This window comes from Branchiostoma belcheri, unplaced genomic scaffold (genome assembly GCF_001625305.1).
Source record: "Branchiostoma belcheri isolate BF01 breed outbred unplaced genomic scaffold, Haploidv18h27 scaffold355, whole genome shotgun sequence".
In the NCBI taxonomy this organism is placed as follows: Eukaryota; Metazoa; Chordata; class Leptocardii; order Amphioxiformes; family Branchiostomatidae; genus Branchiostoma; species Branchiostoma belcheri.
In genome coordinates, this window is record NW_017803971.1 from 30988 (window position 1) to 57877 (window position 26890).

The window sequence follows — 26890 nt, forward strand, 5'->3', positions numbered from 1 at the left end:
TTAACCCAAATAATCTTAATTCTAACCAGCAGGATAGATAAAAGTACAAAATAAATTATAACATTACTTAGCTTCCTACTACTATGGTAGCTTCTCCATATTTGACAAACAGATCTAAGGGGAAAGGCCTAGGCCAGCAACTGTATATGGTATATATATATATATAAGGTGCAATACCTATGAAGGCCCATAAGTACAATTTGAGACCCATTCTTCTTCAGTGTCAGCATTTCTACTTATGGAGTATTTACTCAGTATGTATACTTTTATATAGATAGATATAATAGATATATAGTTTTTTTTAAATATACATTTTCATTGAAGACAAGTGAATACGGGTGGCGTATGTGGCGTAGTGGTAGAGCATTCAACTATGAAATGGGGAGATCCGGGTTCGATCCCGAGTTGTACCTGGGACATGTCTGGACATGCGCCCCGAATTCGTTCCCTTTGGATAGGCACTATACATGATTTTTCTCACTACACTCAGGTGTGAATGGGTACTTTACTTTGTTTGGGGGAAGTTCAATTGGGGTCACCTTATGGCGCCGAATGGCAGCCACACAGATCCTTGCAAATATGTGTATCATGTGTATTATTTGATTGTTTGAGAATAATTATTGATTATTATGTGATACCCTGCATCAATTCAGCCGTATTAAGGCTGCAACTGCATGGGTACTGTTAGACAAATAAAAACTCTTATCTAAATACTAGTGCTAAGGGAACGGAGGAAAAAGCGAGAGATGGCTCGGTAGCAAACTGTCAATTTTCTGACAAGGCTACTTATGTTCTACAGAAACCTCTTGACTGTTGAGTGTATGAGGAAATGCACATTAAGCTTTTCAGATGATACAAAAGTGCGGTATCTGAGAACTTTTACCTTCATCCTGTTCCCCATCAATGTAGATGTTTCTCCCTCATATGCATGTAATCTATCATGCTTGTGAGTTCCATTCATTATATATAGGGATTATGTACATGTAGGCTAAACTTGATGTGCATTTCATCAAATGCTAAAGCTGTTTCTATTCCTCATTAGCATGAACGGTCTGAAAAAAATCCCTTTTGACAAGTTTGCTACCAACTGATCGATTGCTTTTTACCTCCATGAAAAATGGAGGTATTGTTTTTGGCGTGTCTGTCTGTCTGTCTGTATGTATGTATCTCTGTATGTGTGTCTGTCTGTCTGTCTATCTGTGTTTCCGCAACTTTGTGGTCAGCATAACTTCAGAACGCCTTTATGCATTATGATGATATTTGGTATATTGGTTAGTCTTACGAAGACAAACGTCAAGGTCAAATATGGGCCTCCTGGTGGATGACCTTGGTACTGCAGCAGAACTTCCGGTTTTTGTATCTTTTGTCCTGAACATGCTATGGTCTTGATGTTTTGATGACATATTGCTTTTCCTGTCGGGAATAAGTGGTGTAAGTTTGGTCCCCCTAGTAGCTTGTTCTGGAACTGCAGGGCACTTTCTGGCAAAATGTTTAAAAGCCAATAAGTCCAGATAGGAACGACATATTTTCATAATTTTTGGTGTGTAGGTAGCTGAGAGAGAGATGTACATGATTAAATACAAACCATGCAAACGAGGACTTTATTTGCATAATTAATGAGGAAATTCTATGATTACAGTGTTTTACATTATACTACTTTCATACATGTAATGTATATAACCTATGGCAGGCAGAACATCAACAAATACTAATTATGTAAATGATGACCTAATTTGCATAATTTATGCAAAAATTATATGATTTCTTAATGGTGAATAATGGGAATGTCATACTTGGGACATCTGTAAGTTAATCAAAAGTTAACATACATCACGACGCATATATCATGTTAATGCGGAGGTAATTTGCATAATTAAAGAGGAAATTTACATATCAAGCCCATATTTCATGGAGGTATGAGATCTCGGAATTCTTGTCCTAATTATGTGACTTAGTTACAGTTATAATTATCGTGATCATTCTGCATGGTTTGATATTGTTTCTTTGAAAGCCAGCACATAAAATATTTGAATCTATTCAAATAGATTGACCAGTATTATGCTAATGTAATTCATTTCTTTTTGCTTGACAGTCTGGGTTATTTATGGCTTTATGTAGTTATTGGAGTCCATTCCCTATTCAAGCAACTGGGAAAGTCACATTGGGGAGTACTCATTGTTTGTGTGCCCTGACTTTAGAAAATGGAATTTTAAAATCTGCTAACACGCATTCTTAAATTTCCAGTTTTGACTACAGCCCAAGTCATTGACTGTATGGAAGATGATGGGACATCCTACCGAGGAACAGTCACTGTGACCGGAACAGGCAGGACGTGTCAACGCTGGGACAGGCAGACACCCCATAAACACACCAGGACTTCTGCTAACTACCCTTCCTCCGGGTTGGAACAGAACTACTGCCGGAATCCTGACCACGAACCTACCCTCTGGTGCTACACCACGGATCCCGGCAAGAGATGGGAGTTCTGTGATGTACCACACTGTGATGGCACACTCGGTAAGGTTTCAGGTTTTTTACCTCCATGAAAAATGGAGGTATTGTTTTTGGGGTGGCTGTCTGTCTGTCTGTCTGTATGTATGTTGTCTGTCTGTGTGTGTTTCCGCAACTTTGTGGTCAGCATAACTTCAGAACGCCTTTATAGATTGTGATGATATTTGGTATGATGATAAGTCTTAGAAAGACAAAGGTCAAGGTCAAGTATGCGCCTCCTGGAGGATGACCTTGGTACTGCAGCAGAACTTCCGTTTTTTGTATCTTTTGTCCTGAACAAGCTATGGTCTTGACTTTTTGATGACAGATAGCTTATCCTGTCAGGAATAAGTGGGGTAAGTTTGGTCCCCCTAGCAGCTTGTTCTGGAACTGCAGGTTGGTTTCTGGTAAAAACTTTCAAAGCCAATAAGTCCAGATTGGAACAACGTAGTTTCATCATTTTTGGTGTGTAGGTACCTGAGTGACAGTTGTTCATGACTAAATGCAAAGTATGCAAATGAGGACTTAATTTGCATAATTAATGAGAAAATTCTATAATTACAGTGTTTCATATAATGGTACTGCTATTCATGTAATCTACTTAATCTACGGCAGGCGGAACATCAACAGATACCAATTATGCAAATGGTGACCTAATTTGTATAATTAATGTGAACATTTTGTGAATCCTTATTGGTGAATGATGGGAATTTTATACCTCGTGACATATATAAGTTACTTAAAGGTATGCATATATTATGTTAATGTAGAGATTATTTGCATAATTAATGAGGACATGTTGAAATGAAGTATGACAAAGCAAGCCCATATTTCATGGAGGTATGAGATCTCAGAACTCTTGTTTACTTCTTTTATTTGTCATATTTTCTGTACATTAAAATTAGACATGCAAGCACTAGACATTCTCTAAGCATATATTCCCACATTAGGATTTGTCTGTAGTGTCCATTGTAGTTATGGGCCTTTGAGTAGAGAAGAGTAGAGTAGAGTAGAGTAAATTTCTTCGGCCAAGTAGGAACACCCTTCACACTTCCAGTATGTACTACACTGTCCTATATGGGCGCAGGTCTTTAACCCTTAGGCCACACCGACTTGATATTATTGTTGCACATTGACTTTCGCCTGTTATAAAAGATCACATCCTTCGAGGCTCTGGCCTGGCTCTAGGCCTGTGTAGTCAACGGTAGTTAGCGACGATAAGGAGTCGGTGGTTTAAACTCTGGAGGACGGCACCCAGGCTACCGAAGCTCCACGACTCAAAAACTAATGGTACATACCTAGTAGGCTACAGTGCAAATTCATAAATTCCGCAAAAAGCCAGCATGTGTCAGCTTGCAGTTCACTGCTACATACTTCTACAAATTCAAAATACACCAGCTTTGCATTCCTGTGGTTTAGTAGCATTTTTATTTTTTCAATATAATATTCTCCTGCCCACACTAGTTTGGGAGTCTTCAGAAGTTCAGAGGATTTCATCCATAAACTTATGACGGTGTGGCCTTTTAACCCCATATGTACCTTGTTGAATTTGGTATCATTTTTTTCTCTTGTCTATTTAGATTTGTCATTACCTGCATGGTCAATCTTTCTTAGGTGGTATTAACTAACAGATTATACAAGATCTATATTAACCTTCAAATTTTGTCACAAAACTAACCGCGACATGTGTGCAGTGTGCAAGATGAAATACCTACCAATACTCACCTGATCTTACCTCCTTGCGTATACGTAGTACACATGCCTTCGCTGGTTGTGATGTTTATACATATAGTCGATCGATCGAGAGCAAAAAACATTCAAGCTGTAGACATGCTAAACTGTCCGTCTGTCATATTATTTCAACGGTTGATGGTTCCGACGAAAATACTATTAACATTAAAAAAAATACTCTTCGCGGCATAATACGTCTAACGTCCTGGATATAACGTTTTAAAAATAATAAAAATGTCCGATAATGCACCAAAATGGGGCGCCTGTTATGCCATGCCAGGGTTGCACACCTGATTATACATATAACTGCGCGAGGAGCCTTGTCCCACCGTTCATATATAAAATTTGGCCCTACTATAAATCGTAATATTGTGTATCAGGTGGACATGAAAGCCGCCATATTGGGAAATCTGACGACCTTACGCCACTCCAGCATGCATTGCTGTACTGGACCGTGACCCCACCAGCGTAGAACCTTCCCTCAGACTCACTGTGCTATCGTGGAAGGTGTACGCTGTAGGACGAGCGTAGTCCTCTGCCCCGATATGTATCGATGGATGGTGGTCCCCTTTCCACGATACTTATCGTGGAAGATGATCGAATCGGGTGGCTTCATACACTAGGGTTTGTTTTTGGATCCTGAAGTTTAGTTTGTGCTAAACAGCAACAAGTTGCAAAGATGTCAGTGACTCACTCTTCTGTTTTCACTAAATCCTTTGTACCCCTTTTACAGTGGTTTGGCCCTTGCAACACATCTAATGACGTGCATGGAATGACATACCCATTAGAAGACTTACAGTGGATGATACTGTATCTATGTTCATTGTCCATTGTAGATATTTTTTTCCTAATGTGTGATTGAGACAGTGGTGGAAGTCGGACTGTGATCAGCTGAATGAATTTCAGTTTATATTGTTTTCTAAGTTTCTTTTGATAATTTTTGTGTTAACTGTGAGTACAACCATACTTGACAAGTGCGCAGTCAACATCAAGGTACGCGGGGTTTCTGTCAACACTTAGGTGACCAACGCGTACAGAGAATAGATCACAATTGCCAACGCTACGTATTTAGAGCAAACATTGGCAGAGGACTGTGGCAAACTTTGACAAATATATTTTTTTAGTTGTATCATATATTTGGAACTGCTAAGTGATGTATGCCAGATATCATACAAAACCGCAACAAGCAGGCAATGAATTTATTGCCAAGGCGACGATTATCATTTCATGTGGTGGAGCTAGCAGTCCTTATACAAGATATAAGGAAAACAGATGTTCCTAGATCCTAACACATGAATGTAGTGAAGCCTGAAATCTACAGGAATTGGTGGAGGAGGTGCGGGGCTATTTACCAAATACACATATAAGAGAAATCAGCCGTTCTTCCCCGAGCGGTATGGCATACTCCCTTACTATTACTTAGTTCCCGCTCGAAACAAAACTTAAAACCATCCCCACTCCACTCTATCACGATGTGAAGTGAAGAAAATTGTGTAAATTGCCTTTTCCAAGGGCACAAGTTCGGTGACCAGGTGGGGTTCGAACCCGGGACCTCTTGGTGGGGTCATGTACGCTACGCAACACGACCCCAATGCCGTATTCCTAGGGCTTATCGTGGGTTCCCAAATCACAAGCTTGGATGCTATAATATCAGGATGCTTCACCCAGTGTGCAGCTAGTTTCGTTCTATGCGTTATGATTTTCTACGTACCTTAGGGTAAATCCTGACATAGCTGCTTGTTAGGGAATGTTTGCCCCCAGGAAATGTTTAGGGCCATCCTTGTGTAGCAAGCATACTTTTATACGTTATTTGTCTTCTTAGCTGTTGCAGTTTACTTATCACTTGTAAATACACTCAGAAATTTATTGTTTAACCCTACCTAGACCGGGCTTTTGGGGTATGGGGGGACCGGGGGGGGGGGGGGGCGTCGATTTGACCCCCCCCTCAGAACTCGCGAACGGTATGTCGTATGACCACCAATTTTTTAGAGGATGGTGTACTAGTAAAAACTTATCATATGTACAATTTTTATGTCGTTATGACGTAATATGACGTCATTATGACGTCATTAATGTGATTTTATAGGCCAAAACCGTATAGATAGGTTTTCCCTGAAAACTAAATGGTATTCAACATAACTTTACCAAAAGTGTTTCTGACAGAATGTCATGGTGTACTAAGTCTTGCCCATAGCAACACCGGTGACGTCATAAAATGACGTAATGCATATTTAAGATATCCGCCACTTTGGATCATCAATCTTGAATTTTCAAAAAATAGTTTTTTTCATGATAAATCCTAAAATACATTGTAAACATACTAAAGACCTTCATTTAAACCTTTTTGGAAAAAGAAATGGAAGTATATATGAAATTTTAATGAAAATAACCTGTATATACCTGTTCTAATGATAATGTCCGCCATCTTGAATTTTGGTCAATGACGTCATCAAATTAGCATAAATTATACATATTTAATGATAAAATTTACATAAAATTATATGGGATGTTATTAATATTAGAAACCATGAGTAACTTGACATAAAACCCATAAAATTCTATTGTTGAAACAAAAAGTACTAAATTTAGCAAAAATGCCTGTCAGAAACCCGTTGCCATGGCAACAGAAAAAATTGTTTATCTCATTCCAATGATAGAGAATTGTTGCCAACAATATTCTAGAAAAAGTTACCAAGTTTGGCCGTTCTACGGCTAGCCGTTCAGACGCTAGGTGACATCAAAGTTGCCGCGGGCACTTTTACGCCCCCCCCCCCCCGGTCTAGGTAGGGTTAATGCAAATAATGCACTTATTGGTATGAGGTCGTTCCTCTGTTGGTGTATTACATGACTATTGTATAAACGTGTTATGAAATCAGATATTGCAGTTACATCGTTTTTCACCGGCACTGCACGTGACAAGTGGCAACAGTAGAAAATTCAAAAATAAGGTATACGTGTGACGTAATGACGTTACTATCCCAGCAAAAATCGAGTGTTATCAATTCTCCTCCCTTTTTCGCAGGAGCATGGCTGCGACAGGATACTTCATGGGTTGTGAACTCCACAGGTACACCGTGGGTCATGAACGGAGTGACACATGATGCCGCAAAAGCCTTGGATGGGGACACTAATACCTACTGGAACGTCTCAGATACCTGGCGAAACTACAACAATTGGTATATCGTGCTGGACATCGCAGCGCCTCTAACTCTGACTCGCATCGCAGTGAACAGCTACGGAGACACCACCAATGACATCGCAGCCTTCAAATTGCAAAGTTCTCAGGTTGGGAGTCCGTACAGCTGGGAGGATGTTGTGTCTGTCGATAACGTGCAGGGAGGGACGGACCAGAGGAAAGCGTTCGCCGGGTTCCAGGGAACAGCGCGGTACTGGAGGTTCGTGGTCACCCGGACCCACGAGGGCTTTCAACCCTTCCTCACTGAACTCAACCTCTACAGCATCTCGCCAGGTATTTTTTCGTTTTTCTTTAGTCTGATTGCTTCAGTAGCAGTTTTACGTCTGACTTTTCTTTCTAAATACAATGATTGGTAAACAAACATTTTTTAGAATTCCTGTCTTCCTTGTTGTCACAAAATGTCACACAATTACCTCGCCTACATGCTAGTAAATTACATGGTTGTTTAAAGCAATAAAGGAACCATACTATTTGTAGTGTGGGGATTGTGTCTATGTGGAAATTTCAAGGGACCGAGAGAGGTGGTCTCCTTAGACCGTGGATGTTGGGGACAAAAAACGTTATACGTTATCTGAGAGGCGAGAGTACCACCGTGTGCTTTATATTTGCCTAATTTTCTTTTTTGCATGTTTTTGGCTCATTACTTTCATGAAAAATGAAGGTATTGTTTTTGGTGCGTCGGTGTGTCTGTGTGTCTGTGTATGCTGGTACGTCTTAAGGAAGACAAAGGTCAAGGGTCAAATATGGGCCTCCTGGTGGATAGACCTTGGTACTGCACAGGAGAACTTCCGGTTTTTTTAATCTTTTGTCCTGAACATGCTATGGTCTTGACTTTTTTGCTGACAGATAGCTTTGTCTGTCAGGAATAAGTGGTGTGGGTTTGGTCCTCCTAGCAGCTTGTTCTGAAACTGCCGGGGACTTTCTGGCGAAATCTTTAAAATCCAAGTCCAGATAGGAACAACATATTTTCATCATTTTGGTGTGTAAGTAGCTGAGAGAAAGTTGTATATAATTCAATGCAAATTATGCAAATGAGAACTTAATTTGCATAATTAATGAGGAAATTCTAGAATTACAGTGTTTTATATAATAGCACTTTTATACATGTAATCTATATATTAAGCTCTGGCAGGCGGAACATCAACAAATACCAATAATGTGAAAATTCTATGACTCCTTATAAGTAAATGATGGGAATTTTATACCTTGTGACATGTGTAAGATACTTAAAGGTTTACACCACTATGCATATATCATGTTAATGTAGAGGTCATTTCCATAATTGATGAGGACATGTTAAAAGAAGTATACCAAAGGAGAGGAATTTTACACGAAAAATATTGTCATTTGAATTTAGAAAACTATAAATTAAACTAGATTAAGCTAATTACGTCCTTATTTCCATAGTCAATGAGACAAATAAAAATAACATTAACAAAAACTCATATATTTCATGGAGGTATAAGATCTCCGAATTCTTGTTTTCGCTTGTTTACGTTTTTTTTTTTTTTGTTGCTTATTCTCTTTTATTTTTGCTATTTTTTTGCTTATTTTAGCAGTGCGTATTGCACTACGTACAGGTCCATGACATGCGGCATGCCCGCCACCACACAGTGAAGCGCTTTCTTCTCTCTTAGTTCACGGTGGTCAATTTCTAGGGTAAAGTTTGGGGAGGGTATCAGGTTACCGGGGGTTCTGAGCGCGGGTTCCGTGGAGCCAGTCTTAATGGTAAATCTTTTCTTAAAAAAAGAAACAGTTTCACGTGGACTCTCTTGGGCAAATGAATTGAAAAGCGCACCACATATACCTCAAATGTTATTGTTTTGTTCACAGCGCTGAAATGTATATCAAATAACATTCATGTGCGTTAAATGCTTTTTGTAGAAGATATCCACATAATCCAAACAAATGCCTTAACCGGCCCTGAATTTCTAACAAAATTCTTTTTTTTATTTTATGAAATACTATTCATGAAACGAAATTAAAATTTAAGTCGGACGGGTTTTTTTTCAGTCTCAAAGTTTAAATGTTTCTAAAGCCGAAAAATCATAAATTCCAAGACCAATAATAACCTTCGCCAAGAAGGTTATGTTTTCAGAGGCGTTCGTGTATGTGTGTGTGTCCGTCTGTAGACACGATAACTTGAAAAGGCTTATATGGATTGTCTTGATATATGGTAGGTGGGTAGGTCTTAATAAGACCTAGAAATGATAAGATTTTGGGTCCCCTGGCGGCTTGTTGTGGTACTTAAGCTGAACTTCCGGTTTTGATAGCTTACGATCTGGACGTGCTAGGATCACGGAATTTGTGTGGTAGGTAGGTTTTGTACTGGGGAAGAAGTGATGTAGGTTTACGCCCCTTAGCCTCAGGCAGTGCAGGGGCGTTTCTTTAAAAATATACAAATATACAAAAGAGGATTATTCAAGAACAGGTTAACGGATCATTGTGATTTTTTTATATGTAAGTAGCTTAAGTGAAGCTTGACATAATTATGCGACAGGTATGCAAATCTGGATTTAATTTGCCTAATTTATGAGGAAATTCTATAAATCAACTGCATTACATTATAAGACTAGTCAAGGCTGTGACACATGTAATTCAGAACGAGAGAAACACAGGCAGATATTGATTATGTAGATTTACACCTAATTTGCACAATTAACGAGAAAATCTTATAATTCCATAATGGTAGCTGCCTGGAATTTTATTCTTGGGGTATTTGAAAGTTAAGTGAAGGTGAACATCATTAAACATAAGTTGTTCAAATAAGGACCTCATTTGCATAGTTTATGAGGAAATGATAGAATGGCTTTCTTTGTGAAGATAAGGCTGTCTTTTGGTGGACAATTTGATCAACTGATATAATCTATCCTATTTGCATAATCAGGAGTCATAAAGGTTAACATCATTTGGCGAAGGTATGAGATACTGCAAGAGAACCTCCCCTTTTTTTTATCTATTGTTCTCAACATGCTATGCTTTTAGTGGTGGATAGCTTTTATTGTCAGTAGTAAGTGGTGTGCGTTTGGTCCCCCTGGAGCTTGTTCTGAAACTGCAGGGAACTTTCTGGCGAAATCTTTTAAAGCCGATTGAAAAAATATTTTCATCATTTTAGAATTTAATTCACCAGGTGTACTATTTTTAGGGATAAATGGGATGTAAAGGCGGGTTAATAAGGCTATATTTACCGGAGATTTACCCATCGGTAAAAGTGAAAAAATACAATTTCAATTTTTTTTAATTGGTTTATTGCACAAAAGCATATTGCAGCCTGACGGCTGAATTGCACGCTCATTTACAATGGGATGATACACTTTGACTGGATTTTTAAAAGAGATACAATTCTAAAAACATTCTAATAGTAGTAGTGCGTAACAAATCTAAAACCGCACTAAAAGTAATATTTCAAATATGTAGTTAATATATACAAATTAGTTGACTTATAATAACATGTAGATTATTTGTCTGGGGGAAGTCTTAGTACATGTACATTAGGTAGGCAGTCCATAAAATTACAATCATAGCCTAAACAGTTGAAGTGTTAATTATTTGAGGCGTAGAGTCGAAACTACTGATAGTCATTACCGTAGTAGAGTCTTAACGGCTCGTGGAAAAAATGACAATAAATGTCTTTTGCTTTTGCTTCTCATTAAATGGTGGCGTCCCTGCGAAGGTTGTAGTGGGTAGTGATGAATCCCCAAAGAGGAGTTACCACATATTTACTGGCATGGTAAAGACTACATATGACGGCCTTACTAGTTTGTGACCAACAATCTTACAAACATCTGAATCAAGTACAAAAGAGAATGTGTTTTCTGTGAAAATGAAATAAAATACAGACATCGAAAATACCGAAAAGTAAACTGGCAAATCTGTGACTACCCGTTCCACACTACACTTCTAACTCTGCAGGATTTCACCTATCCATCATCTTAGATCGTCAATCTTGAATTTTTAAAATACTCTTTTTAAAGATACAGCCTAAAAGGTTAGAAAAAAATATTTCATGTAAAAATCTGTATCGGTATAGCAATCCCCACATACATACCCCCTGAAGTTTGTGCCATTACAATGCACTGCACTAGTGTAACTAGATGCTTATAATTTGGTACTTTAACATTCCTTGGGATATATCGTATGGCCATCAAATTTCCAGAGGATTGTGTGCTGGAAATAATAAATCACAACAAAACTTGATGTCGTATTAACACGTAATATGACGTCGTTAGATTGGTGGCTCTAGCGCAAGACGTTCCGAGGCTACCCGAGATCAAAGACATACTCGGGGACTTTTAGACCCCCACCCCCCCGGTCTAGATAGGGATAACCCACCACATGAATCTCCGGATCCCTGTCTGTCCCATCTGACACACATGAATCTCCGGATCCCTGTCTGTGCCATCTGATACACATGAATCTCCGGATCCCTGTCTGTGCCATCTGACACACATGAATCTCCGGATCCCTGTCTGTGCCATCTGACACACATGAATCTCCGGATCCCTGTCTGTGCCATCTGACACACATGAATCTCCGGATCCCTGTCTGTCCCATCTGACACACATGAATCTCCGGATCCCTGTCTGTGCCATCTGATACACATGGATCTCCGGATCCCTGTCTGTGCCATCTGACACACATGAATCTCCGGATCCCTGTCTGTGCCATCTTATACACATGAATCTCCGGATCCCTGTCTGTGCCATCTAACACACATGAATCTCCGGATCCCTGTCTGTGCCATCTGATACACATGGCAACCTAAGAATCCCTAACCTACGTTTTATCCTAATCCTTTCTCATCCCAAAATGGTATTTATTATGTTTCTTCCCGCAGAAGAAAAACATATTGTTTTTGGTCTGCTTCGTCTTCTCCTTCCTCTTGATTATGAAATAAAGACTTAGCCTTAACTTCCAACACTCAGATACAGAATTGGGACTTACCCCAAATTTTCGGTTGACTCCATCAACTTGTTCACGGAATGGACCCGGCTACTCTTGGAACGTGACGTCAGAGACACGTGACCGTAGTAGCGGGTCATACGTGCCAGATAACTTGTGTCGCCCCCCGTCTCTGTTCAGGGTAGGTCTGTGGGCTCTTATGTAGACCGCCTCCTTATCTCCTCTTGCAAAAAAGTCCGATTCAGAATCAAGGATTTTAACCCCTTCTAGAGATATTGAATGTCCCGGAGACTCAATGTGAATATGTTGTGAGACTTCTGAGTTTACAGAACTCGGACGTTGATGTTCCAGGAATTTCGTTTTTAATGCACGTTCTGCCTTACCTATGTATGTCTCCTTACAAGGACCCTTCCTGGTTTGACCCTGGCACTTGATGTGGTACACTACTCCACACCTGTTTTCCTTGGAGTTTTGTCTTTCGGTGCCACCAGAATATTCCTAAGTGTGCGAGTGGGTGTGAAGCAGGTCTTAAAACCGTACTTGTTGATGATCCTCCGATGGGCCTCAGAGGTACCCTTGGAATATGGTAAGACTACTAGTCCCCCATTAGGTTTTGAGGAAGACTGATTCTTTGTGGTACTATCTACAGGTAAGGGATTGGGTGTACTGGCCTTCCTGATGACCCAGTAGGGGTAACCACATTGTTTTAATGCCTGAGTTAAGTGCTCTTTTTCTGTCTCTTTGTCCTGAGTATCAGTTATGATAGTATTAGCCCTATGAAATAAGGTTTTCACGACACCGATCTTATGGTCTAGGGGGTGAATTGAAGAAAAGTTTAAATATTGGTCAGTGTGTGTTTTCTTCCTGTATATCTTAACCTGGAGTTACCCTAAATTTGGGGTAGGTCCCAATTCTGTATCTAAGTGTTGGAAGTTAAAGCTTAGTCTTTATTTATTTCATAATGATTTGTACCAACACAGATGAACTTTCATGCTAGAACATTTGAATTTGTTGACGCCACAGAGGATTATTTTTCTTTGGTTGCATATTTTTCTCCTTTATTTCCAACAATTATATTTATGGTGCAAAGGGAAGAGAAATTCAATCTCTTGTTACGCTACGGGTGTAACCTCCGTTACCGGTATCGGAGGTTACAATACAGACCTTTTGCTTTTTTTCTCCAAGAAGATCTGCAGTTTTTCTCTTTATCATTTGAGAGCAAGGGGACAAAAGTACGGACATTTAAAACTGGGCGACTTTTTTATATACCAAGTGAAGTAACTAAAACTGAAAGTAAAAACATCGGTAACGGAGGTTACAGTCATTACTCTAAAACATTTTGCTCAGCGAAGGTGGCTACAAATGACAGCGCCCACTATTTTCTTTCTTTTTCTCTTAGAAACCTAGAAAACTTGCTAAAAGTCATCAAATGGCAATGTCTTGCCCTATATGTGACTCTATCTAAACTGCACAACCGACTTATTTGAGCGGTAACGGGAGTAACAGAACTTGGCGACAGGTTTGAACCATCTCGCCCGACGTCAAAGAAACACGTGAAAGAAAAGTGACAGGAGCGATCTGACTTGATCAACTACTGCCGTAATGAAATTGCTACGCTTTAGGTTGCTTTTTAAAGTTTCAATTTCTTCTGAGGCGAGAGCCGCTTTTTAGGGGTAGAAATCCAAACCGCGACCATAATTTCTCTCAAGTCATTAATCAAACCTAGGTTTGTGGTACATTTTTCGTGAAACTTAGTAAGTGTTGTGAGAAAGTGAAGAGAGCAACGGTGAGGTCCGTGATTTAGCTCATATCTAGTCATAAAGAGTGGCGACAGCATTTTGTACATTTGAATGAGAACGAGTGTTATGTGTCATGCACAGTTTCAGGCGGGATGCATGGTCACCATTTATGTTAGTATCTTTGAGTAAGAATAAATGAAGCAGTAGTTTGTTAAGCTTGGCCATGTGGAGGTAAACAGGATGCACTTGCTTTGATAATGTTACCTTGTCTAGTTCATTTATGTATCAGCTTTAGTGCATAAAGGGTGATCTCTAGTGGCTATATTTTATTTGAAATCCAAAGCATTGTTTCCCCACTCGAACGTCTTGTTAATTGTATAAGAATAATGTCTTTATACCATTGAACTTGTGATCTTGAGATTGCTAATAACAAACCTATTTCCTGTGGACAGTTGACAATGTTGCCCTCGGAAAAACAGCTTCACAAACAAGCACAGCCAATAATGGTAGTGCGAGCCGCGCTGTTGACGGGAACACCGATGGACAATGGGATGTGGGGTCCTGTACACATGCTATAGATGCAGAGAATTATACTAATCCCACCTGGTGGGTGGATCTCGGCCATTCGTATCAGATACACAGGTACGTTAAACCGGTCTTTTAAAAAACATTAACTCGTCATTATCAAAGGCTGTTATTACATGAAATGTTATGTAATTTTTATTTGTGTATCTATATCTGTCTTTCTGTTATACATGGGGACAGTTACTGACATTGAGTACGAGTCGATGGCTGCTTTGATTAAGACCTGACATTTTCAATCCGTATGTAACTAGATTAATGCCCGTGCCTTTTTCGGAGTTAACATAAGTTAACATAACATAACATAACATAACATAACATAACATAACATAACATAACATAACATAAGTGTAAAACAATTCCTATTCTTGTGCATGAATAAATTAAACTCATTTCTCACTGCTTACCATTTTTTACAATATTGACTTACAGAGTGGTCGTCTTCAACCGCCTGGACTGTTGTTCAGAACGTCTCAATCCCTTCAACATCCACATCGGGGATTCCGCCCAGGTCAGCACGAACCCTAAGTGTGGTGGTGATCATCAAATCGACGTGAACCACCCGTCCATATCAGTGCCGTGTCAGGCGATGAGAGGACGGTACGTGGGCGTTCGCCTTCCTGGTCAATCCCGAGTGCTGACGCTGTGCGAGGTCCAAGTGTTTCCAAGTTCTGGTAGGTCTATATAATTTTATCCCCTTATAAGTAACACTTTATTTTTTAAATGACGATTGCATTTATAAAAAAAATCCGGCAGGATGACTTGGTTTCCTTCTGCTCTCATGGATATATTTATTCCTACCATGCTATGGATTGAATATATTGTTTTTTTCTTATGTTTTTGGAAATGCGTTCGATTTCTCCTTCTTACTTCCATTTTGTTAACCCTCAAACCACGGTTTGGCGTCAAAACGTACCCCAGACGTATATAAATATGTGCCATTTTCACATTTCTTGTCGGAAAAGAAATTACTTCTATGAGTTTGAATATATTTTTTATAACTTCTCACACGTTTTACTGAGATTGGAACTTTGTTGATTGAGTTATCTTAGAGAGTTTATGCATAGCCCAGTGGGGACAAAATTAATCCCTGCATTTTAACACAGGGGTCCACTGCTCCCGGGGGTACTCCCCGTGCGGAGACGGATTTAGATGCTTCCTGTCATGGAAACGTTGTGACGGGAAATTGGACTGCTTAGACGGTAGGGACGAGCAACGTTGTGGTAAGTGAAGTATATTAATCTTATTTAGTGCAATGTACATGCAGTTGCTCATAACGTTCAATTGCAATGTTCTGTGTACTCTATCTACGGCAAACACTAGTGATCTTTATTTGCAATCGGATACAGATTCATGTACAGATACATAGTCATGCACAGATACAGATTCATGTAACAGATATACAGACACAGACTTTCCGAGTATGATGACCGTGTCAGTCCCTACACCTGAGTGAGGGTTACAGTTGGCACGGTGGCCTTCGCGTGAATTTGTGTAAGGTGGATAACAGGCTGCGAATCTGAGACCCACACACTTGGGCATCGGTAATCTCCAGTGGTACCATATCGAGGGTGACGTGCTGGTTCCGGTTGGGATGCTTGCAGCGAGCTGCCGGATGACTTGGTTACGCTAAGTTCCGCCTTGATCAGGCCAGCCCGCCTGGCGCTGCTCTCGTCCGCCAGCTGAAGACAACTGCCGTTTGAGACTTGTCCCTCTAATTGATGGGGGATACGGGTAAAGTGCCTTTCCCAAGGCACAACGTCGGTTCGCATGTTCGAACATGCCCCTGTTGTCCGACCCTGAATCGATCTCGGTCTCCTTGCTGAGCGCCGAACGCTCTGTTCACTACGCCACACGACGCCACAAAGATTTGTGTACTAGACATGGCTTATTTCACTCAAAGAACACCAATATTGCAATGTTGCAATACTGTCTATATTACCTAATCAACATCAAGACAGGTTACTACTTTTGTCACTCATCATGAAACAGCCATTCAACCTACAGGTCTCACTTTATCACATTTTAAAATCTTGGGAAGTTAAGCTACATTTTATAATGTGTAAAGAATGTTTTCATATGTTTCAGAATAAAGACATCTCTGTGGGTATTGAAAGCATGTGTCCCTTTTCACTCGGGTTCAACTTACTGGGCTTTTATCTAGAGTAGTCACCTATCCATAGTGGTCAGTCCCATGGGCGACAGCTATACTCGGGTTTGACTGTACACTCCTATTGCGCATGTCTTCAAAATTAAAATGCACTACTGAGCCCAACCGATGTTTATCTATCCATAGCTGATATAATTTACGTCCTCAATAATGTTGAGCAATATATCACCATCATCATACAGGATAATAATGCTTGTTTTGTACATTTAAACACAAATACAATTTGCCAAATATTAGCCACATATAGCTAAGACTACATATGGCGGCCGTAATATTTTATGACCAGCAATCTAACAAACATCTGAATCAAGTACAAAGGAGAATGTGTTTTTCTGTCAAAATGAAATGAAATACAGACATCGAAAAGACCGAAAAGTTAACTAATCAAATCTGGCAAATCTGTGACTACCCGTTCCACACTACAATTTTAACTCTGCAGGATTTAAGCTATCCGCCATCTTAGATCGTCAATCTTTAATTTAAAAAAAAATACTATTTTTAAAGATAAAGATTTAAATTACAATGGAAATAGACTAGAGGTTTAAACCTTTTATTAAGTAAAAATCGATATAGCAATCGCCATGTGCATACCCCCTAAAGTTTGTGCCATTACCATTTGACTACACTAGTGTAACTAGATGCTTATAGTTTGGTACTTTAACATCCCTTGGAATATATCGTATGACCATCAAATTTCCAGAGGATGCTCTGTTATAAATAATAAATCATAACAGATTTGATGCCGTTTTAACACGTAATATGACGTCCTTAGATTGGTGACTCTAGCGCAAGCCGTTCAGAGGCTATCCGACATCAAAGATGACTCTGGGACTTTTAGACACCCCCCCCCGTCTATATAGGGATAAAACACCACATGAATCTCCGAATCCCTGTCTGTCCCATCTGATACACATAAATCTCCGGATCCCTGTCTGTTCCATCCTATTCGCGTGATACACATGGCAACCTAAGAATCTATAACCTACGTTTTATCTTAATCCTTTCCCACCAAAAGAAGGTATTCATTATGTTTGCCTCCGCAGAAGAAAAACATACTTTTTTTGCTCTGCTGCGTCTTCTCCTTTATCTTCTTCACAAAACATATACGGTCAATAATCAGGACCAGACATCTGTTACCATGTTGACTGGTATTTGGTTACATAATGTGTCATGCACAGTTTAAGAGGGGATGCATGGTCGGTCACCATTTATATCAGTATCTTTGAGTAAGAATAAACAAAGCAGTAGTTTGTTAAGCTGGGCCATGTGAAGGTAAACATGATGCATTTGCTTTGCAAATGTTACCTTGTCTAGTTTATTTATATATCAGCTTTAGTGCATAAAGGGTGATCTCTGGTGGCTATATCCCATTTGAAATCCAAAGCATTGTTTACCTACTCGAACGTCTTGTTAATTGTATAAGAATAATGTCTTTACGCCATTTAACTTGTGACCTTGGGTTGCTAATAACAAACCTATTTCCTGTGGACAGTTGTCAATGTTGCCCTGGGAAAAAGAGCTTCACAAACAAGCACATCTAGTGGTGGTGTTGCGAACCACGCTGTTGACGGGAACACAGATGGCAGATGGGATGTGGGGTCCTGTACACATACTATAGAAGTGACGTCTAATCCCACCTGGTGGGTGGATCTTGGCCATCCGTATCAGATAGACAGGTACGTTAAACCGGTCTTTAAAACATTAATTCGTCTTTCTGTTATGAATAGGGGCAGTTACTGACATTGAAAATGAATCGGTGGTTGTTTTATTAAGATCTGACATTTCCAATCCGTATGTGATTTAGTTAATGGCCGTGGCTTTTTCGGAGTTAACATAAGTGGTTAAGTGTTTAACAATTCCTATTCTTGTGTTTAATTTAAACGAACTCATTTCTCATTGTTTACCTCTTTACAATATTAACTTACAGACTAGTCATATTCAACCGCCAGGACTGTTGTAAGGAACGTCTCAACCCCTTCAACATCCACATCGGGGATTCCGACCAGGTCAGCACAAACCCTAAGTGTGGTGGCGATCATCAAATCAACGTGAACCATCAGTTTATATCAGTGCGGTGTCAGCCGATGAGAGGACGGTACGTGGGCGTTCGCCTTCCTGGTCAATCCCGAGTACTGACGCTGTGCGAGGTCCAAGTCTTTGTAAATTCTGGTAAGTCTTTGTCATTTTTAACCACTTACTTATTTTTTTTAAATAACGAGTGCATTGATTTAAAATCCGGTAGAATGACTTGGTTTCCTTCTGCTCTGAAAAATTCATTCCATACCATGCTATGGATGAAATGTATTGTTTTTTCAGATGTTTTTTGGAGATCTATTCTTTTTTCTCCTTCTTGCTTCCATTTTGTGTACCCTCAAACCACGGTGTGACCCCAGACGTATATAAATTTGTGCCATTTTGACATTTCTTGTCGGAAAAGAAATCACTTCTATGAGTTTGTAAAATTTATGTCTTTTAACTTCTAATACATTTTTACTGAGATTTGAACTTTGTTGATTGAGTTATCCTAGGGAATTTATGCATGGTCCGGTGGGGACAAAAATTATCCCAGCATTTTAACACAGGGGTCCCCTGCTCCCTGGGGTACAGCCCTTGTGGAGTTGGAGTTGAATGTATCCTGTCATGGCGGCGTTGTGACGGAAATCCGGACTGCCCGGACGGTAGTGACGAGGACGATTGTGGTAAATGAAGTATATTAATCTTATTCAGTGCAGTTTCCCAGTTGTCCAGTTGAATGGAGCATGACTGCATGCAGTTGCTCATAACGTACAATTGCAATGTTCTGTGTACTAGACATGACTTCTTTCACTCAAAGAACACCAATAATGCAATATTGCAATACTGCTACAAGTCTGTATGACGTATATAACATCAAGACAGGTTACTACTTTCTTCCCTCATTATGAAACAGCCTCTAAACCTACATGCACCACTTTGTCACATTTACTTACATCAGCTGTGAAGCGCCCTATGCTAGTCATTGGCAGTCCAGTCTCGAAAGACTATTTCGTCTGCCTCCTGGGTGGACATCGTCTTCTGTGGCTGTAATGTCCTACATGTGAGTTGCAGGCTCTGCCACATGTGGTGCAGATGTATGATGCTGCCTCCTTTTTGCCCTCTTCGCTGCTGTATCCGACCCTCTCTTAGAATCCGCTTCCATGATGCCTTTTTTGGAGTGACAGTTTCCAGGCACTTCTGTCCATGGCCAGTGTTTCCCAGTTGTCTAGTTGAATGGAGCATGATTTCATGTTTCGCTTGCAGCCATGACGGAACCTCAGGGTGGGACGTCCGACACGCCTGGTTCCTGTTGCCAACTGTCCATACAAAATATTTTTTGGCAACCTACCGTCTTCCATGCGTCGAAAATGTCCCAGGCAGTGGAGGCAACGATTGCTGAGCAAGGGGTACATGATTGGTACTCTGGCACGTTGCAGGATGACGCTGTATGGTGTGCGGTCTTGCCAGCTCAGTCCGAGAATGCGCATGAGGCACCTCATGTGGAAGGAGTTCAACAGGCGTTCCTGACGTTTGTACGTTATCCAGGTTTCGCTACCATATACAGTAAGACGCTGAAAACACAGGCTTGATAGACGCGGATCTTAATCTGTTCTGTCAGAGTTCTATTTTTCCAGACCCGCGCGTGGTGAGTTTTGCCATGGTTGTATTTGCTTTTCCAATCCGTTGGTCAATTTCAATATCGAGTGAGAGAGTTCTTGTGATAGTCGATACTAAGTAGGCGAACTTTTCTACAACCTCCAGAATGACCCAACTCCCCCATTTTGATCGCGGGAACAATGCAGGTCTTCTTCAGACTAATAGTGAGTCCAAATTGAGAATATGCATGATCAAAGCGGTCGCTTAATCTCTTGGGGGAACTCTCCGTGTGGGCCGTGAGGGCCGCATCGTCCGCGAACAGCATTTCTCTGAGAAGTATGGACCTCACTTTGCTAAGCTAATCCATGGAAGGCACTTTGTCAAGCTTCTCATGATTGGTAGTTCCTTTATGCTGTTAAAGGCCATGTCAGAGACCGACGTCTCTTGAGAGTAGAAATCAAAATAGTGTTCGACCCATCTGGTCATATGTTCCTTGCGGTCGGTGATCTTCATAGGGGCAGTTTTCTTAACTGACGGCCCAAGAGCTTTTTTGATGCCATTGTTTGTACATCCCCTGACTCATCAGCACAGCGCTGAATTTGTTCTCAGACTTCTCGCCAGTAACTGTTTGCATATTGCCTGACAGTACGCTGTACGTTGCTTCATGCGCTCCTGAGTGCTGCAAGAGTCTGTTGTTAAGGGATTTTCTTGTAGGCAAAGGAATGCCGCACGTTTAGTCTCAATGAGTGGTTCCGACGTTGGGAGGTTGGCATCTAACCAGTCCTGGCAGGGTTTGCCCTTCCTTCCGAATGTATTCATGGCTGTGCTGTGTATGGCCTTCTTTATGGCATTCCACTTTGCTATAGAGTCATGGTCAGGCAGGGACCGAAGAGCTTTGTCTAGGTTGGACACATACTATTCCACCGTGAGGGGGGAGGGGTTGACATCTGTGCAGTGTCGATTCGGGAGAGGCCCTTTGGTCTAGAGCCGTGTTGTGCACGAGGCTGTAGACATACTTTGCTGCTTACAAAGGCGTGATTGGTGTCACAATCGGCACTGTGATAACTCCTGGTTAGGAGAACACTATTTATTGCGGAGCGCCTTGTTATTATCAGGTCAAGTTGATGCCATTGGTGAGATCTTGGGTGCTTCCAAGACAGGCATTTGTAACTCAGACGCTGTGGTAAGAGCACAGCTCCAGTAGTCTCTGTTCATTGTCGTTAATTCTTCCAGTGCCGTGATGACCGAGGCATGTGGTCCATGCGTCGTGATCTGCGCCCACTCTGACGTTTAAGTCGCCCAAGAGGAACAGGGACTCTTCCTTTAGGCAGCCTTTTTTCAGTTGGTCGAGCTGTTCATAGAACTGGTTCTTACTGTCGTCAGACGAGTCAAGGGTTGGGGCATAACTGCTCAGGAAGTTTACGGGGCCCGTGGCCGTGTTCAGGCAAACGGACAGAAGGCGCTCAGTATCTCCTCACGGAGGTTCTACAGCACTTAAGAGGCAGTTCTTGATGAAGCTGCTTACGCTAGTGTGCCAATAGAAATAGCTATGGAAGCAAAGCTACATTTAAAAATGTGTAATGCATGTCTTCATATTTTCTAGAATAAAGACACCTCTGTAGGTATTGAAAGCACGTGTCCCTTTTAATTGGGGTTCAACTAACTGGCCTTTTCTCTATAGTGGTCACCTGTCCATAGTGGCCAGGCCCATGGGCGACCGCATAGGCAGGTTTGACTGTACACTCCTATTGGGCATGTCTTCAAAATTAAAATGTACAACTGATCTCAACCAATGTTTATCTTTCCGTATAATTTACGTCCTCAATAATGTTAAGCATAGTAACCCTATCTAGACTGGGGGGGGGGCACTTTTTGTTTAAAGTTACGTTGTATACCATTGAGATTTTAGGGAATAACCTACATTTTCGGTCTTGGCAAATAAAATCACATTAATGACAACATATTACGTCATAACGACATGAATATTGTTGTTAACATTCTTTTTTACTTGTATACCATCGTCTGAAAATTTGGTGGTCATACAATATACCGTTCTTGTGTTCTGGGAGGGGGGTGGGATGACCCCCCCCCCAGTCCAAAAGATAAAAAAAACAGTCTAGATAGGGTTAAAACGTGATATCTACTTGTTCCAAATTTCAGTGTGCCTGTCTATTCCCGATGGTTTTCGCCACAACAACAGACTGACAATGTTACCGAACCAGCTGGGAGATGAGACGTTTGAGGCGATGTTAAATTCCTCTGTCCAGGAACTGCTCAACACTTCTAACGGCATGGTAGAGAACTACCATCCGGAATTAGGAGACTTCGTAACTACAGTCATTTTCCCCCGATGTAATGTCTCTCAGGAGAGCTCAAGTCACTGCCCTTCATCTCAATATGAAGAAAACACCACATTATGCACGTAAGTGGAAAAAGAAAACAAAACTTTCAGTGCCATGTCACTTTGACGCAGTTGTGTTTTTTACGGTACGATCACATTTATTGTAGGCCGTTATATTTAGGACGTACGATTTTTAAGCAGGCAGCAGGCTCACGAGGATCTAAGACAGCGATTTTCTTAACAAAATAGCTGAATTTGACTTCGGTAGTGTGTTATAGTGCGTTGATCGCACGACGTATTTGGCCATGTCCTGAAAATTGACTAGTATATCTAGATTCAATGGCAGATAACCTAGTCTAGGAGGAGATTCTCAGAAGAGGCCTAGAAAATGAGAAACGTAGCACACTCATTACATAATTTGGCCAGTACCATAGAAAGATACCTCAATATCCCCTGATCATTTTAAGATACGTCGTTCTATGGTCCAGGTAGGGCATCATGGTTCTAGGGCTCTTTATGCAAATTTACGCAAATTAAGCAAAATGTTAAAATACTGACTAGGTGGGGCGGACAGCGACCATTCCTCAGTATATAGATAGTAGCCACCGTATTAAACTTGCGACGGAAGGTGAGTGATAGGAGAGATAACTTGGATGAGAGGGGTAAGGGATTCCGTGGTGTCCGTTTATCACTTCTGCCCATCGGCACTCGGTCGATTCAACAGTCCTTTGATTATTGCCTTGTTCGTCGTGGCTTCGACGTGTACGTACAAGGTCAGCTTACTGGTTAGGGATACAACCAGGTGTTTGTGGACAATCTGTTGAGTGGCACTGGCTAGGGTGACTGGGGAAATCATTTGTGAGAGGGATGGGAAGTGAGAAACATAACTTTACATCTTTGTCTGTTAGCCTCGAGTTAGTTTTCAGCGTTGTAAACACTCTGATACTAAGCCAGTGTTCATGTATAGTGAGTCTAAAACAGTGTTGATGGAGCGCCGAGCTACTACAAGAGAAGTGTCGTTTGCGAACAAGTTCGCCTCAAATGTTGTAGAAGTAGAATGTATAAAATGGATAGTGTAGGTCCTAAGATAGAACCCTGCGGGACGCCAGCAAGGGCTATCGTCCAGTCAGATGTTGCGTCGTCGATAACCAGTCGTTGACGTCTGACCGTCTGTGAGATAGCTGCAAAACAACTCTAGGGGAGACCCACGGATAATTTTCAGAAGTGATCTGTAACGGTAAAATGTTCATCAGGTCCTCAATCTTGCCACATCTATGTAATGTAACATACCGTTTCGTAGTAAATTTCCTACGCTCATGAGCTGATACTAAATTGAATGTTTTAGGGGTTCACAACTGTTACCATGCCGCTCGTGGTGTGAGGAAGTGCTCAACATGGCTGATGACCAAATAAAGAACATGTTTCCTTCATGTGGCTTGTTCCCACCATCGCAGCACGGATGTTGGAACCCTGAACCAGTTAAAAAGACTGGCGAAGGTAAACTGGCATGTTCATTTAAGTCGAATTGATGCAAAAAGAATTATAGGGTACTATTTGACGTGTGTATACTTAATGTAGAATAACCATGAACATCAGGCAATCAAGATAGTCTGGTAATGGTCCTCTCGATGGCAGAGGATATTCTAGTAACAATCGAGCAGATTTAACTCTTAACTAGAGTTCGGAGGACTCATGCCTTCGACAGTGTGATATTGCTTTCGTGGGTGTTGTGTGTATGTATAGTGTAGGCTTTTTGAAGATGATTATCGTAGTTTCCGCCAGGACCAAAGAAAAATGATCGCAGTTGTATCTCGCGTTGGGGTGGACGGATGTAACTGGGACTCGGTATACGTTCTGCTATTGGGCTGTAGATGGTGCATGTTCCTTTGTTCTTATTGTATACCCCGGTATGTGTTTTCGGGCGTGAAAATGGATTTTATTGGCGGCCCCCGGACACCCCTTTGAGTCTGAAAATGGTCACCCGGGTTGACCTTTGGTGTGTTTGTGGTATTATGAGATTGGTCCAATTTTTTGTCACAGAGGGGTGTTCCACAGAGGGGGTGTTCGGTGTCGATGAAAGATTTGTTTTCAACAAGGCACTGGTAACATTGGCGGGTGGACGTGGTGAGATATTAGTTGTTCCTGACGTTTTAAATTAGATACAATCGAACGCAAGTTTTGCGAGTAGTAAAGTGGTGTATGCTAAAGTACGGGACATCACCAGGACCAAGGACATTCTATCACCGTGTGATGAAAGCTTCTTGCCGGGACAGACCTCGATCTGCTCGGAAACATGTATAGAGAGCACCGGGCCGTCACGCCGAAGGTTACGTGGCTTACACTTCCGGGTTATCGAACAAGGACATTATACAGGTCCTTGAACGAACGTAAAATTATGTGGAAAAATGCCATAAATCCGCAAATAGATATATATTTTCCCAAAGGTTCTTTGAATTGTGGCAATCATATTTTCACTAAATGTGGCTATGCAATCGTGGAAAACAGCGTTTTAGTGCATGTTCCTCAAGAAAGAAAATTACTCCGCACGTGTAGGGTCTAAAAGAGTCCCGACAAAAATGATTGTGCCCGAACAGCGTGAGTTTAGGTCCACCATAAAATCCCTTTCATCCCTCAGACCTGATCTAAAAAGGATTTGAGATGAAAGCCTGTTTATTACTCACAGGATCAGGCAGGGAAGTTTCGGCGTCCGGGCGATTGTCGGACGTATACGCTTATTTTGACCTGAGTACTGCGGTGGGGCACAGTTAGCAAAAAGAGGGCCTCTTCCGGGTCATGGGTAATTGCAGTTATACATGACGTAAATATCGAACAAGCGGTTACAATTTGGGAAAATTGTTTTTATTGTTTACATGATACGTGTGTTTGGTATAGAAAGCAAAAAATTTATAGATATATGACTTTTTGATTGAATTCACAGCCAAACTAGCAGTGTGTACACCGACGATTTATTTTGGTACTTCTTTTTTAGATAATTTTTTTTCTTGGGCAAATTATGCTCAGAAAGGCCCAGTTTTCTGGTAAGAAGGATAGAAGAATGTATATTTTTAAAATATGGCCAAAAAGTCTGACATTTTTCATGGTTTGACCTGTTATTAGCCTTTAAAAACTTGTGATCTTGTTACCTGCTATTAGCTGCGTGTATTAGCGATGGCTTGGGGATTTATCTCCCTTTTGTGTATTTGAGGATTTACAGATGAGTTTTTGATAGCCTATAGTCTGTCAACAGCATAACTTGAGAAAGCTTAGGTGGATTATCTTGATATTTGATAGGTGGGTAGGTCTTGATGGGACCTGGAAATGATTAGACTTTGGACCCCCTAGCGGCTTGTTGTGGTACTGCAGCTGAACTTCCAGTTTTGATATCTCATGATCTACACATGCTGGGGTGACGAAATCTGGATGGTAGGTAGCTCTTTTGCTGGGGAAGAAGTGGCGTGAGCTTGGGCCCCCTAGCGGCTTGCTCAGGAACTGCAGGGCTATCTGTTTGAAAATATTCGAAAGAGGATAACTCAAGAACCGGTGGACGGATCGTCGTGACTTTTGGTATGTAGGTAGCTTACGTGATGGTCGGTATAATTATGCGGCAATTATGCAAATCTGGATGTAATTTGCATAATTAATGGAGAAATTCTATAAATCAGCTGCATTACATTGTAGGACTATTTACACATAATAACACAGGCAGATATTGATTATGTAAATTAACACTTAATTTGCATAATTAATAAGAAAATGTAATAATTCCATAATGCTAACTGCCTGGAATTTCATACTTGGGGTTGCTGGTGTCTTTTCTAAATTTAAAGCGACCAATGTTACTGCAGTAACATACGGACCTCCCACGACGCCCATTTCCGAACTTGATCTTGCTATCGTCAACGGTAGCTTGCTCGCAAATCGTGAACATCCATTTGCAGATTCTCGAATTATCCCGCTAACAACAATAACGACCACCACAAAAGGTCAAATTCAATGACATGGGAACCCCCCACGAGGCCCACATCCGAACTTGACCTTGGTATTTTCAATGGTAACTTGCCAACTAAAAAACATGAACATCCATTTAAAGATTCTCGAGTTATCTTGTACACAAGAAAAACACAAAA

At 40.9% G+C, this 26890-nt stretch overlaps 1 pseudogene; it reads left to right on the forward strand.

The window, feature by feature from the left end:
• LOC109475929 overlaps positions 1–20353 on the forward strand; it is a 48506-nt pseudogene extending 28153 nt beyond the window's left edge.
• Positions 20354–26890: the final 6537 nt, after the last annotated feature.